At 39.4% G+C, this 11,516-nt stretch overlaps 1 long non-coding RNA gene across 1 annotated transcript; it reads left to right on the plus strand.

Annotated features, from left to right (window-relative positions):
- The first annotated feature begins 1,037 nt into the window (after positions 1-1,037).
- Positions 1,038-11,282, plus strand: LOC139719628 (uncharacterized). The gene is made up of 3 exons (XR_011710111.1): positions 1,038-1,140; positions 10,488-10,592; positions 11,240-11,282. It is a non-coding gene; the product is annotated as an uncharacterized lncRNA (long non-coding RNA).
- Positions 11,283-11,516: the final 234 nt, after the last annotated feature.

Raw genomic sequence — 11,516 nt, forward strand, 5'->3', positions numbered from 1 at the left:
TTGTGAAGATAGAGATACCAATAACAGTAATGATAATAATAATAATAATAATGATAATAACAAGTCGTAGCAGTAGCAGTAGTAGTAGTAGCAGTAGTAGTTAGTAGTAGTAGTAGAAGTATAGTAGAATGACATTGTTCCTCCTGTCTTTTTCTTTTATGATCCTAGCCGCGATTTAAAGTGTACTTCAAAAGAATAATTTCCTCCAGAGCACCGCTTCAACATCGTTCATGATAATGTAATGTTTTGTCGATTTACATTGAGTCAAGAATGCAATACATTAATGGCCTTTTTGAAAAACAAAAGAAGAGGAGGAGGAGGAGGAGGAAGAGGGAAAATGGTTTTCACCTATATATTTTGTATTTATTTTGATGTCGCCTTATGTTATCATTCACAGCCGGGTCATATAGTTATTAGGAGGTTTTGATAGGGCCTATTTTACGATTTGGATAACTTGATAAAATACAAAAATGGCGATAAATTTTCTCATTTCAAACATTTGGCATACATTTGGCAGATATATGATGTTTTTTTTTTTTATTGCTGCACTCGATAAATGCTTGTTGAAGCAAATAAACAGAATATTGTGCCTTCTCACTTCTGCAAAATCGTCTTTTACCAAGTATGCTAGATTACTCGACCCTGCAGTCCTTGTTGTAGACAAAGATAAGCAAATAATGATAATCGCAAAGTTTACAACTACGACGATGGCGGTGACGATGAAAACAAAACAAAAACGATGAAAACTTATAAAAACAAATAGGCCTACATTGTATCTATAGACAGACTACGGGTGTGAGAAAGTGCACGAAGAGTTATTCAGTAATGATGGGTCCGATAATGAAAATACAATAAAGGAACGAGAAAATGATTTCGGAATCATAGTTAGGTAGAGTTTCGTTCCTAAACGGTCTAGCGCCACCTTCCATTCATCGACGCACATGCAATGCATGCAATTTTGGTGTTTCGCTGTCTACACAACCACCAACACGTGTACTAAAATAGTGTATACATATTTAATACACATGTGGTTTCGGCATTGTTGCACTTCTAGACGCCAGAAGTCGTTCCAGATACGACGAATTACTTTGATGCTAAATATCAGGTGACAACTCTGTTGAGTGTAAATGACAGCAACAGGTAAGATATCGGTCTATGAAGGCTTACATTCTTTTTGTATTTACAGTCTTGGTTGATATTCAAGCACGACTACAAGTTGCGTGAACCTTTGGGTTTTTGTGAAGCCAGGTGTTTTGCCATGGTCCCATGTATGGAAAATAATGTGTGTGAGAAACGCTGTAGTACAGTGCGCCTCGTGCTCGACCCTGGCTTTAAAAATCAATAGAATCTAGACCCAGTGCGAATTTCTAATACACTAGCGCCTGCTGCTGCTTTGTGAAATGTATTCTGATGAATACTTGTAGCATGTTTCATGTTGTGTCCCTCTTTCTGGACATGGATTATGTAGATCTAGAAAATCGTTAGACCCGGCCTAACCCCGTCGCGGGGCGCTGTAACACAGTAACAGCGCCCCGAAGCATCCCATGCGATTTTTAGGAAGTACTGCGACGCGTACAATTCTGTCACAAACTCACCGTTCAAAACGACACATGGATTCGCAACAAAAAGCCACATGTTGTAATACCATAATGTTGAATATTTTAGCCGACTATGTATTACTCACCATTACCTCCGAAAACAAGAGAAATCGCCATCATCTTTGCTGGAACCCCACTCGACACTATCGACACTGCCGCTCGCCATTTTGAAAATATCACGTAAGTAAATTGATCTGGGCATGCGCAAATGAATATTCATGTTTACGTCATCTGCCATATATGTACATATGTACAATGTTGCTCGTAGTTCTCGGACCATTCATAGCTATCAGTATCATCATCATGGAGTTCAAAGATGCTATCAAGGAATTAGAGGAGGAGGCTGGAATTAAGTTTAAAGAGGAGCAGGTAGAAATAATGGAAAGCACAGTGAAACAGAAGGACACCTTAATGATATTGCCAACTGGGTTTGGCAAGAGCGTTTGTTTTGGTTTCCATCACCAAATCTTGGATAAAGTGAGTATGCAATGGCATCAATAAGTACAGTGAAAGTAGCAAACTGAAGCCATACAGGGTACTAGTTATGATTAGATATTTCAAATCATGATAATGATAATCATTATATCACTATCATAATCTTATATAATTTATCAAGCAAGGCAGGTTCTGATGACATATTAATAATATTAAAATATCGATCAATTAAAGCAAGCATGGTTATGAGATAAGGAAAAATGATTATTGATTGAACACGAATAGAAAGGCTTGCATTATTGTCACCTTCCCTCCCCAGGTATATAGTATCACGATCATGAGAATGAGTACTAGGGACATGACATAATAATTTAGTGCTTATTTTATTCCTAATGCGAATGAGAAGGAAGAGAATAAGTGTATGAATATGCTTGTACATTACCATCACCAATACATAAAAGGTGTATCACACACTTGTATGTATAAATAACAATATCAATATGAAGCTATAATTGAGTGTATAGTGTTATTAGATATAGTGTCGATAATAGTGCAAAAAAAAAGACACTAAATGTTTTGAAAATGACATAGGGAGCAGTGGAATACAATCCCCATGACCATATGGATGGATCTGAAAGGGTTACTTTCTAGTTTTTCATTAACCAATCCATCATACCTTTAAGATGAAAGCCAGTCTAAAACTTTATCTATATTTCATGAGAATGAAAAAAAAAATCCAGGAGAACACTGCAAAAATGATAAAATCAGATTTTAAAAAAAAGGAAATAATGACATTCTGATATAAAAATTTCGGAAGACACTTCTTGTCCCATTGCTATGAATGAATGAATGAATGAATGAAGAAAATGAAGGACTACTCAGAGTCAACTTTATTGATCTGTATATCACAGTACATAGAAATTTAGCTTCCAGTTCATCCAACTTGTTACACACAAATAATCATTAAACACACATGCGTGCAGACACACACACACAATCAAACAGCAAGTGACATGCCCGAAAGAAAAAGACAGGAAAGGATTCCCATACGGTGGAATTCTTTGAAAAAAGAAAGGTCTCTTTAATAAATAATCAAACAATCCTGAAACATTGAAAATAGACAAGACATGTATGTAACAGAAGTGTATTCAAATCAAATCACAGCAGATAATAAACATGAAGCAAAAATGAATATGAGTCCCCAAGAAGCAGAGCTTGTGAGTGGAGCCCATTGTGAATGTACAACATTTTACAGTGTGAAAGGAAACTTGATTTATAGATGAGACATCTGGGACATTGCCCCTGCAGACTGTTAAAAAACAAACAAATAAAGAAACAAACAAAGAAACAAACATACCCTCTATCATGAAAATCACCTGTTATTTTCTTAATCCGTCATATCTCCAGATGTTCATTATGTGTGCACTTCCTTTATTGCAAATAAATAATGAACCACACATTCAAAATGTGCTTTAAAAACGAAATTAATAAGTGCCGGTAGGCCCGATAGTAAATCAGCGCCCAGCATGCGTTCTTTTTTGTTACATCTCATGAATATTCATTTCAGATCTCAGCGAGCCGTCCGGGTTATTTTCCACACGCATACATTGCGTATTATAGTATGTGCTACGTTTTATCCATATTCGCGCATGCGCTGTGTAAGTCGTACCACAATACGAAATGCGGTAGGACTTTAAAACCCTCGGATAAACTCTTTCACAGGGCTCTCAAAACAGATCATATTGTAAATCGACTTCGCCTGCTGTGATTGTAAGTATCTTATCTAAGAGTAAGGCTACTAATTTCAGTATAAAACCCTGTATTTTGGTCTCTGGTCACGTAAATGCTAAGCCATATCAGGTGCTTCCGTGACAGGATAGGCCTTGCTGTGCGACCCCTTTACGGTACGTATTTGTCCGTATGGGGTCGCTGCTGCGGTTAGACCCGGCCCTGCTGTTAGCACTGGAACTTGATTTCTAAGTTAAATTGCTTAATAATTTAAATCTTACATTTTTAAATCTATTTGGATTCAAGGCCTAATGTTAGAGGCTAGGACCTAGGCTAAGGGCCTAGCTAGATCTAGGTAATATACTGAATAAACCGTACTACATGACTAAATTTTACAACTTATATTTAACTTGAATATTTAAAGCATACTGGCCAACATTTTGAAATCTTGATAAAATTGATAAAAAAAACATATAATCCATGTAAATCTATGAACTGTTTTATAGACTATGCATATAAAATTAAAATCAGACATATTGGTAAATAATTTTTGTAGGCTAAGCATATGTGAAAAAGTAATCAAACATAATTGGCAAATAATTTATCCCCTAATAGTGTAGATGTCTACTTTCTATTGTGGATGGAGCTAGTTTGATGAGTAAGAAATAATGTTGCCCTCACCAAATCTAAACTAATTAGCAGATGACCTGGCTGTGAGATTCCTGTATGTGGCAGATTTTGCTCTCTTCTGCAGTGTTTGGGAGGGTTTCCATTCGTAGCATTCACTCTTGCAGAATATATTGATCTTAACTGCCAATTAGATTGCACAGAGAGTGTTGCGGATTCCTGTCGTTGATGCATACACACCATCTCTTGAGTGTCCTTCTTTACCCTTAACAAGTTGCGATCTCATGCTCGTTGCCGTTTTGTTGACCATATTGAAAATGGTCTCGCATCTGGCATTTGAATGAGGAATGAGAAGAAGGTACTTCGCTAGTTTTGACAGCTTAGGGAACCTTATAGGGAATTATCCTCCACATTCCTGAGTAGGCTAAGCTCATGCCAGAACTTGTCTATGCGGTCATCCTTTACTTCTGGCAAGTCAGTGGCACACTGAAAATCACATACACTGTAGTTCAGATGACAAGTCAAGTTGGACGTCTGTAAAAATTCACAAGTACTGTTAGAGAACTTGGTATTTGCTCATGCCTGCCAACACACAGAGGCAAGCGTGCTGGCAGCCGAAAGCAGAGGAAAATTCCAATTCTCTCCTCTCCTCGTGGAACTCCTGTCAATGGTCAGCATGGTGCAAACAGGGACAATCTCAGGTATATTACCAAATCGACCGCCACACACACACCGGACATGTCATTTTGTCTGTGGAATGCCCACTCTATGCGAAACAAGACTCTCGAAATTTACGACCTTGTCCTCGAAAATGACATCGACATGCTGGTGGTTACAGAGACTTGGCTCACGAAGGAAGATACAGCTGTCATTAACGAGTTTTCTCCTCCTGGCTACTCCTTCATGAACTTCCCTCGAGAAAGCGACCGCCATGGTGGTATCGGCATCCTGTTTAAGTCACAGTTACATCTCAAAATCAAGGAGCTAGATCAGCAAACGACTACATTTGAATATGTATGTGTCAGCGATGATTCAAACAACTTGAACATTGTTGCTGTCTACAGGCCACCTCCTTCAGCAGCCAATGGTTACACAGTGACCGCTTTCCTAGAAGAAATTGATGATTTCCTCGGCAGCTTAGCGATGTTAACTGGAGATCTACTGGTTGTAGGTGACTTCAATGTCCACATTGATGTTCTACGAAATCGGGAAACTAGGCAGTTTCTGAGTTCTGTAAAAGCAGCAGGACTGCAACAGCATGTTACTGGACCTACCCACAATATGGGCCATACATTAGATCTGATCATGTCTCGAAAAGAAAGTTGTCTTGTGTCCAAATGTTCAGTGAGTGACAAAGCACTTTTTGATCATTTCAATGTGGGCTGCATCCTGAAGAGAGAGAAACCAGATCCACAGAAGAAAACGACAACTTCTCGTAACTTCCGCCAACTTGACAGGAAGTCATTTGGACAAGATCTTCTGACGACTCTCAGTGATTTGACTACAGATGACAGCAGTTCTGCCATAGACTCATATAATCAAACTATCAGACGCGTCCTCGATATTCACTGTCCAGCATCAATACGCACAAGGAAGCAACGACCCTGCGTTCCCTGGTATGATTCGATGGTGCATGAAGCTCGACAGAAGCGTCGGAAGCTTGAACGAAAGTGGCGGAAGACAAGAGCACCATGCGATCGCGAGCTCTTCGTCAAACAGAAAAACCATGCCACTCAAGTTATCCAGACAGCTAAGAGAAGTTTCTACACTGATGTATTTCTTTCATCAAATCCAAAGAGTCTGTACACAACACTCCATTCTCTGCTCGGAACTGCAGATAAGCAACAGCTACATGCCTCAGACGATGATCTTCAGCTGAGCAATGACTTTGCAGACTATTTTGATGATAAGATATCCAACATGAGACAATCCCTTGAATCCAACACCTCTGGAAGTGTCTCATGGTCCATTGCTCCCATCATGTCAACCCTACAAGATAGTCCTGAGGATATGCCATCTCTGACTGAGTTTGGCTATGTTAGTGACAGTGAAATAAGGAAGATCATTTTGAGAGCTCCCAGTAAATCTTGTGATCTTGATCCATTACCCACCTGGCTTTTAAAGGAATATGTCGATGTTTTTGTACCAGTCATAAGTCATATTGTAAACACATCCATGAATTCCGGTGTATTCCCAGATAAACTGAAGGAGGCTATTGTCTTTCCTCGGTTGAAAAAGCCGTCACTGGACCAGAAAGTCATGGAAAACTACCGGCCAGTATCAAACATCGCTTTCATGTCGAAAGTAACTGAGCATGTGGTTTCTTCTAGATTGACATCTTATTTACGTGATTGCCATTTGCATGAGGACTTTCAGTCAGCTTACAAGGCCTTCCACAGCACTGAGACGGCATTACTTTGTGTGAAGCAAGATATTCTGCAAGAGATTGATCACAAGAAGGCAGTCATACTTGTGCTGCTAGATCTAAGTGCCGCATTTGACACCCTAGATCATTCGATCTTGTTGGCAAGACTTCAGTCTGATTATGGGATCAGAGACACAGCTCTACAATGGTTTACATCGTACCTTACCGGACGCTCTCTACGTGTCGTCACTAGGGGAAAGTTCTCTGAGCCTCATACTGTAAGATACGGAGTCCCTCAGGGCTCGGTGCTTGGGCCTCAACTCTTCACAATGTACATCAGACCTGTCGCTGATATCATCAGACGACATGGCCTACGATATCATCTGTACGCTGACGATACACAAATTTACTGTACTTTCGATCCACGCAATCCTGCAAGTCTGAACGAAGCCCGGATTAAACTGGAGGAATGCATCCATGAGTTAAGGCACTGGATGGCGAGTAATATGTTGAAGTTAAATGAGGACAAAACTCAAAGCATTGTTTTCTCATCTAGTAGACTACGCCCTACGGGAGATACAAGCATTCGGCTTGGAAACACTACTGTCAATGTATCACACACTGTAAAAAATCTAGGTGTTCATTTTGACCAGATACTGTCGATGACAGATCATGTCAGTAGAGTGTGCCAGACAGCAAACCTCCATCTGAGAAACATATCTCATGTTCGAAAGTATCTTACAGAAGATGCATGTAACCATGCAGTGCGCTCTCTAGTTCTGAGCAGGCTTGATTATGGAAATTCTCTGCTGGCAAATATGAATGTCAGTGATGTGAAAAGACTCCAAAAAGTCCAAAATCGAGCGGCTCGCCTGGTGCTTGGTGTAAAGAGAAGATCCCCGAGTGCTCCTTTACTGAAGCAGTTACACTGGCTCCCCATCAAAGAGCGTATCGATTTCAAACTAGCCCTTCTTGTCTATAAATGCATGATGAATACCGCTCCTCAATACCTATCCAACCTACTAGCCACCCCTACAGCCACCAGATATCAACTCCGGTCACAAAATGATAAGACAGTCCTACAAATCCCACAAGCAAAAACCAAAGCTTTCGAACGTACATTTTCACATGCTGGATCTGTTGTCTGGAACACTCTACCAAAACAACTCCGTCTATGTGATTCAGAGGAAATGTTTAGAAGGAAACTCAAGACTGAACTATTTCAATTGTAACTACTAAGTATGTTCCTATGCTTTGTGAATGTTGTTTGTTGATGTATGTACAGCGCTTTGATCAGGTCCTGTAAAAGCGCTCAATAAGAAATAGTTATTATTATTATTATTATTATACAATCACGTACGTACACGGCCGGCTAGGATCATGCCACGCCGTATGCCGCATCGGCCGCACCACGCACACGTGAGCTACCAAAACATTACTATATGCGTGGTTCTAACTACACGTACACGTGTACAGTTAGTCTTACATGCACGTAGATATGATAGAGACTAGTGCGCCACTGCAGTGTGCATACATGTGTGCATATTAGAAGGCTGAATACGGCGTTTTTGAGGAACGAGTTCCTTGAAATTATTATTAGTATTCTAATTACTAGCTTATTTTAGGGAATCAACGCACAATGAAGGGAAAATATGACTTCCATTTCAATTAATGGTAGGTTTGCTACAAAATCGGTAGATCGAGAAGAGAAAATCGGTAGCCGTTTAAAACCTCTAAAAAGCAGTAGTCTACCGCCCAAAGCAGTAGAGTTGGCAAGTATGCATTAAGGCATGCCATGGTATGGCATCATCTAATCTACACTTGGAAGTTGTTAATGATACCATGCTGATGAGCAGAGACTAGGGAAAGACTTCCTTTTGAGACATCCACCCCAATCACATTAGTACTAAATAAGTGCAGATTATACAACTCTACCTAACCTAACCTTGCTTGTGATACGCACGGATGCACGCACTCACTTTTGGGTGGCTGTCTCAAAAGGAACTCTTGCTGAGACTAGTACTAGTACAGTGCCTGCTGAGCATGCTGAGTTTGCTGAAACAGTTAATGCAGGAGGATGAAACCCAAATAAGGTGTGGATTGGTTTGAGTGAATGCAGCAAAAATAAGAAAACACATCACAGAAAGCTTGAGGAAAGTGGGACATTCTGATGAAAAAAAAGTTATGAATTGTTAAAGTTTCAGTGCAACCATCACTGGATGAGAAGACTAGACTCTAGAGTTCTTCTTGTACTACATAATCACATAAAGTACAGTACATGTAGTTACAGGACATGATGTCATGTCATGTATAAAAAATTCTTAATTAGTTAAAAAAAAATTAAGTGAACAGATTATAGAAAAAAAAAACAACATTCTTCCATAGACTCCATAATGTCACAAGATATTTGATGGCAGCAGCAAAGTTTAAAAAGTCATAATGTTTTAATGGATCGTGTGATTTTCCTAAAACCTTCAGTGATGTATTCTTCTACAAGGTATTGCTGCATTCCCTCAAGTCACATATAGACCGTCTATTTGGGTTTCTGTCTGTATACATGTGGTCAGATTACTGTAAAAGTGGAAATTTTCGCGGAGTGGAAATTTTCGCGCATTTCACGCAACCAGACGTTAGCGCGAAAATAAAAGCAGGCAAATATTTTTGCATGCCATATGTCCCAGTACAATGTAGTTAATGTCCTGGGGTGGTATTCTGAGGTCGTAATTAAGTCTGTAATTAACTTCGTAATTAAGTCGTGAAGTTAATAGGCCCTTAATCATGGGTAAAATCGGTATTCTGAGGACGTAATTAAGGTATGATGAAGTCCCCTGTAATTATCTTAGGTCCCTCCCATCTAATTGTTATTCCATCCAATCAGACGCGTTGTTAGAAGCCAAAATGATGATTACACGCGCAAATATGCCCTCAATGCGCGCTCCTCCACGCCCCTTTAATTACAACCCAAGAGCTCCGTGCGCACACTCCGGTATTTGATTACAACCCCTCACCTACACAAGTGAAGATCTCAACCTCTTTGCTCACAAAAAATGACAAAATTCCTCGAAGATCGGCTATATTTCTTTTTTTCTCTGAATTCTACGGATGCCATGATAACAAGATTCAACCGCTCCTCGGTTACCGAAGACGGTAAGCATCGTTGTGGCAGAGAAAACACAATGTTTTGCGTGATATCGGAGTAGTTAATAACACTCTTTGGTATCATTAAGTTTTCCATTAACTTTCATACTTAATTACACCCTCAGAATACCGATTCGTAATTAACTCTGTGGTCCTCTCAGAGGCGCACGCGCATTGATACGTGCAAACGCGTTGGTCCTTCCCGCCAAAACGTTTGTTGCTATGGTAGTTAATATACCCCCTACTTAATCATGCTCTCAGAATACCAATTCGGTAACTAAGTGCTAATCAGACACTTAATAAGCTCTCAGAATACGGCCACTGATTTCACGGAATTAAAAACATGCAAAATCCGCTCACCTGGCTGGGCGCGAAAAATTACCGGTACTCGCGCCAAAATATCCACTTTTACAGATGTCCAGACATACATAAGGTACAGAATACCGCGTGCTCTGGTACAATGGTAAACAATGTCAGACATGTTGGAAAGCTGATGTCATGAGAAATACTGTACATGTATGCTGCACAGTTTAACACACCAGATTTTACTCATTAACTACAAATATATTTTTAAATGCTTTTTGTCCTCCCTCTAGACAACATGCATGAAGAAGAGATAGGTGATGCCTTGGGAACAAATCCTGCCACCACTCCACGACCATCAGTAAAAAAGAAGAAGAAAAAGACGCAAAAATTGCAAGGTTTGTTTGCTTTCAGCCTTATTTTGCTGTTGTGTCATTCACAGTGCGTGATGTTTCATTCTGAAAGTCCAACTGTGTCCATGTTACTTCATAACTGACATACAATTGTATGTCAATAAGATCAGAGCCTTCAGAAGAATAAAAAAATCACGAAAGAGGAAATTTTCCACCAGTGTTCTGAAGCTCTCAATGCTGTACCAGAGCGAGACTTTAAAAGAAGCAGAAGCTCTCATAAGCGATGCAAAGAAATGTTATGTGTATCTTCTTCTTTTTTTTCAATTGTTCATGTTTTGTCTGGAGAAACATGAATGATATAATTTTTTTAGTAACCTGTTACTGGCAGATATTTATATGGGGGAAAAGTATAAGATCTTGTAAATGCACATGTAATAGGCAGGCTACTGATATCTTTGTACATGTACCTACAGTGTACATGTAATACATACAGTGTACAGGACTTTTCACACATTGGAGAAGTACAGTGTACATTACAATGTAGGTTACAGGGTTGCAACCTGAACGTTCAGACATTCCAGAGGTGTGTATATATATATATATATATATATTGCTTTTTTGTTTGTGTGTTTGCTTGCTTGCTACCACACTGGCAGTTTATTAAATCTCCTCAATTCTGTGATACCATTCAGAGAATTCAGACACAGCCAAGGACGAGGTAAAAGAAGAGGAGCCTGTCTCACAAAGCATCAAGAAGAAAAAGAAGAAGATGAAGAGAAAGGCTGAATCAGCAGCTGAACCTCAAGGTAATCATCAATCTGTTTTTGTAGTGGACATGATTACATACCTAGTAATCTTAGTCATTTGCCAATACCTTCACAAGAGAGTGTTATCAAAGTCATTTGGCGTCTGCCATCCAACATGATTTGATTTCTCCATTACTCATCTTTCTGTACACAGAATTTAAGT

This window comes from Diadema antillarum, unplaced genomic scaffold (genome assembly GCF_040938485.1).
Source record: "Diadema antillarum isolate AM-2024a unplaced genomic scaffold, OU_Dant_1.0 scf00000112, whole genome shotgun sequence".
Lineage (NCBI taxonomy): Eukaryota > Metazoa > Echinodermata > Echinoidea > Diadematoida > Diadematidae > Diadema > Diadema antillarum.